This window comes from Octodon degus, unplaced genomic scaffold (assembly GCF_000260255.1).
Source record: "Octodon degus isolate 3935 unplaced genomic scaffold, OctDeg1.0 scaffold00010, whole genome shotgun sequence".
Classification (NCBI taxonomy): Eukaryota; Metazoa; Chordata; class Mammalia; order Rodentia; family Octodontidae; genus Octodon; species Octodon degus.
The window spans coordinates 18334280-18339385 of NW_004524586.1; positions in this window are offsets into that span (position 1 = coordinate 18334280).

Genomic DNA, 5106 nt, shown 5'->3' on the forward strand with positions numbered 1-5106 from the left:
TTTCTTTCCATTTAAAAAGGACAAGAAAAAAAAGGTTTATTGAAAGCAAGTGTTACCGTTCAATTATTTGTCCAATCTCACATGCCTATATCTGTTAATCCAAGCAAAAGATTTGATAATAAAGCCAAGTAATATAACAACAACAAAAAAAAAAAATCATACGTTTGCTGCAGCAGAGTCGGGGGGCAGGGGTTGTGTCAATCATGGAAGGGTGTAGGGGCCACCAGCTCCCCCATTCCGTCAGGGAGGGTGCTGAATATTCATCGCAGCCTAAGGCCCCACTTGGGTTTCCTATTTGCAGTTACCATCAGCCTTTTCTAGAAAAAAAAAATATGTGTTTATCGAAGTGATGATTTTCAGCTACAGTTCTTAAGTCCAGATCTTAGATTCTATCTTCTAGAAGATTTGTATTATACCCATAAGATCATTTTCCGTGACCTTCACATGAAGGTCAGTTGATAAATATTTGTCGAATACATGAATGAATGAACGACTGTAACAGCCAAAGAAATACTAAAGCCTCTGAGTTCCATCTTGTGATCTCATAAAGAGCTCAGAGACATTCTAATGTGAAAGAAAGGCTCTGTGCTCCTGGAATTTCTCTGAAATCTCCTAATAACTTAATTGCTCCTTAATATGAAGAGGTTCCGCCAATATCCCCCTCTTCTGTTCTTGGATTGCTAAAAATGAGCACTTTGTTCTTTCCGGCGTGGGAGGGTTGGCTAGTACGCTGCACTGAGCAGTAGTGGGAATAATATCTTTTTATGTGTTCCCTGCCTCCCCTCCCCCTCTCCAGCTATCCTTTCTTCCTTTCGAGTTTTAAGACGCCCTTTTATGTGTGGTCCCCCCTGCTTCCCGGTGTCAGAGGGATGCTGATCCCTCACATGAAGGCTTTGAAAAGCTCCCTCTGTGCCCCCAAAGTTTCCGCTGCCAAAGCTGTGTTTGCTGTAAACACTTATGAAATTAGTAAGTGATGTAATTCCCCTAGTGCTTCTTTTTATTTTTATTTTTATTTTTATTTTTTTGCGGAACCGGGGATTGAACTCAGGCCCTTGCGCTTGCCAGGGAAGCGCTTATTCCACTAAGTCATCTCCCCAGCCCCTAGTGCTTCTTTTTTTTTTTTTTCCTGAAGGAAAACACTTTCATTTATATGAGTTAGAGGCATTAGGGAGTGAGGTAATAACAGTATGTCCTAAAATATTTTGGCTATAGCGTCCATGAATATAGCCCTTAATGACTTTCTAAAAAGTAATCCTTTTCTGGAAATAAATTCACAGCGAATGACGGAGGTTCCCATCTCTCGGTGCTTCCCCAACAGGTTTCCCTGGCTGCCTACCTATTCAGCATCCAGTCACTGGTTAGATGTCTAAGGGACATGTGTGCTCCTCAGGGCTATCTTTCTCTGTCTCCCTGGGAAGGCACAAGTGTGGAGACCTGACGTAGTATGGTGACAATCACCTCAGCCAAGGCCTGGTGGGCACCAGTGGAGGTCTGTGTGGAGCTGGACAAGCAGCCCCATGTTTGGGTCTGGCCTTGCCTATGTCATTAACCTGCATAGTCTGAGCTAGAACTAAAAATGTGGCCAGGCTCCTCTGCCGAACCCAGCATCCGATATTTGCCAGTTAACATGGGGCCTGCAGTAAGGTAGAAACAAGGTGCCCACTCCCACAGCTGTTTGGCCTTCTTGTCTCCTTGCCAATAAAGGACATCGCAGTCCTCCTCCCAGATCTCCAGCTTCTGTGCCACCCTCCATGCACCTGTGGCTCCCTTCCTTGAGGGCCATAGCTTCTGGAGCCCACAGGGCCTCAGAGTGTGTGTTCTGGAAGGCCCTGTGCCTCTGGCAGGGGCTCTGGGCAGTGATGCCCTCTGCCAGCCTCAATCCATAGTGTGCTGTGTGCTTGGACTCTGGAGACTGTGAGATTCTTCTTGGAACTGCACACGCCTTGGCATCTTCTTTTTTCCTGCTCTCTCTCCTGTCCATGTCCCCAGGAGCAATCTTGGAGGAACCTAACTAAAGACTCAGACAGGAAGCAGGTATTTCAATGGGACTCTCTTTAGAAGGCAATTCTTGGAAGAGCTGCTGTCAGAGCTGAGGGGCCATGGCTGGATGAGGAAGGGTGTGGGAACAGCATTCTACTCAGAGGGAGCAGCTTGTCCTGGGAATGTTTTTTTTTTAATTAATTAATTAATTAGATACAGGGCCTTGCTATACTTGCTATCCTTGCTATCCTTCTGTCTCAGCCTCCCCAGCTCTGGGATTACAAGCCTGTACCACCACACTCAATTTCAGGGCCTGAATGGTGCACCCAGTGTTCAGCATGTGGTAGCAGGGATCGAACTCACGTCCCAGAGCTTGCCTGGCAGGCACTTAGACCACTGAGCTATCTCCCCAGCCCCGTGTCCTGGGAGTGTTACAGGACGACCCAGGCTGTCTTAAGAAATGTAAGCGGTGCACATGTCAGTATCTGTGCCCATAGTATCCTCCTGCCTTTCAGAGGGGATTCCTCGTATCTAAGCTCATGAACCATCAAGTTAAATGAAAGAAGAGACTTTATAAGCCAGTGTTCTTGCTACTAACCTCAGCAACAATCAGAACCATAGAGCGGGGCAGAACAATTTGAAAAAGGCAGCAACTTCAAAAGTCAATGACGTTACGAAATACAGGGTACAAAACTGGGTGAAACTACAGGAGATGGAAAGCTTCCTTATGGCTGGAGATATGCAAGCTTTGGTTTAATTTTGTTCCAATCAGGGAGATATAAAAATGTCTTTTGTTGGTACATAAATCCAGTACAAAGCCATAAGAGAAATGTATAAAATTTATCCCTGGTTACACAGGTCATTTAAAAGTTACCCAGTACTTCTATGCAAAAGAAAAGAGAGTTAAAAGACTTCAAGTCTGTTTGCCTCATGCTGGTGATCTCCTATGGCTCCATACGCACACAGGGCCCTGCCTTACCATTCCCAGAGCCCTGCCTTACCATTTCCAGAGCCCTGCCTTACCATTCCCTGGAGAATCAGCAGGGCAGGGCTTCGTGCCACCTTTGCTCCAGAGTGCTGAACTTCCTGAGCAGTGGACACTGGGGGAGGGGGCTTTGCTGACCCCTGGCATGGAATGGGAACAAGAGAATTGGATATGAAGCTCCCCTGTCATCAGCCACCCCACCTCAGCCTCCTCTCCCGGGCTCATCTCTGAGCATTGTGTGTCTTCCTACACTTTTGAGGAAGGTATATCAGTTGTATCCCTGTTCAGCCAATGCATAGGCTGAAACCCAAGTTCCATAGTTTGTCGGTGATGGAGGAGCCCTGGTCTCCCTCCTCCTTGCCCTCCTTTTCCCCTGTCACACCTGACACCTGCCAGTCACCTGTCCAGGCCTAGAATGCCTTGCAGTATCTGCCAAGGTCTGACGAGGCTGTGGCTTGATTCACTCTTGATCTGAAACATCATCCAAGAGGCCACCAGCCAGGACCAGGATTTGAGAGGCTTGAGTTAGGGAGAGAATTTTGGCCCCAGCCACTCTCATCCTTGCAGAGGAAGAGTCTCTGAAACATCGTGCTGCTCGTACCAGGGTACACAGTGTCACCTTTAGACAAGAGGAGGAAGTGACAAATGTGAGCACTCCTCACTCTGCCTGAGCAAGTGAATTTACTACCTCCAGTCTCTAAGCACTGGTCCTGTTTCCCTGGAATAACATTTATTTCAGTGTGAGGGATGAGGTATAAATCAACGTTAATACCCTCTTTCTCTGTACTTGAGAGCACACAGTACTCTTTCTTTCTTTCTTTCTTTCTTTCTTTCTTTCTTTCTTTCTTTCTTTCTTTCTTTCTTTCTTTCTTTCTTTCTTTTTTAAAAAACAAAGGCAGAAAAGTAATTCTTCCCAGAGATGGATGAATGATTGCACATCTCCTCTTACCACGGGTTTGCAAGACTAGCATTGACAGCTGTTGCAGGGCTTCCCAGCTGGGAGCGCTTTGTTTAACAAACACTGCCGGACACACATGATCTTGGGCTGCCTGTTCTCATTCCCATCTCCTAGGATGGCATGGTGCCCGCTCATAAGCCAGCAGCTTCCTGCCCTGGGGAAGAGGTATCAGGGAACTGTGGCTTTAAGTGGATATGGAGAGAAACAGAGGATACTGGGCTTTTCATTGCCCTCAAGTCACCCAGCGTCTCCAGCAACCTAAGTCCTGTTCTCGATACACTCTTCCCCAAGCTGGCACCCAAGAGTTATGAGGACAAGTGGTTTTCTTGGAATAGCATGTGTTGAGTGTTTGTGATGGATCAAGCATGGTGTTAAATAAATACTTTAGATTTTTACTCTCATTAAAGCTTCGTAATGACCTTGTAGATTTGCTAGCAGGTAACATCACCCCCCTCAACAGATGAAGAAGAGGAATGGCATGTCCAGGGTCTCACACTGCTGAGCAGTAGAGTTAGGAGTGATCCAAAGGAAAGGATCAAATGATTCAACCAACTAATAAATATGTGGAAAAGTTAGATGCTGGAATGAGTAGATTTAAATTAAACTCCACTGGTTTCATCATTCCAGTTAGAAAGTAAATGCACATTTCTCATGTACTAGCAAATGACAATGTGGTCCATCAGAGGTAGTCACATACACTGACATTACTTTACAAAGAGAATTTATCTCAGGCCCTGTCCTGGTGACTCTATGACTGCTTTGACCAATAGAATATAGAAGAAGTGATGCCCTGCTTCAAGAGATTGGCAGTTTGTACTTCCTGCTTCTGTGAACCTTGGCTCATTCATAGTATCTTGAGCAATTCTACAGGAAAGCCACGCACCCTGTGGCAGAGATCTTGGGAGATGCTCTGAGACCACATGGGAATGAGAAACAAGTTCACTGAGCCCAGCCTTCCAGGTGCCCCCGCCAAAGTGTTGCACGTGTGGGGCACCATCTCAGATCCCCTGATCAACTGAGCACCAGCAGGAAGCTTCAGTCCATACCTTCTCAGGCAGAAGAACTGGACTGCTGAGCTCTGCCTGAATTCGTAACCCACAAAATTGTGAGAGATGATGAAAAAGATGTTGTTTTAAGTCTCTTGTTTTTGGGGTAGTTTGTCCTGCAGTAGTATATGGTTGGA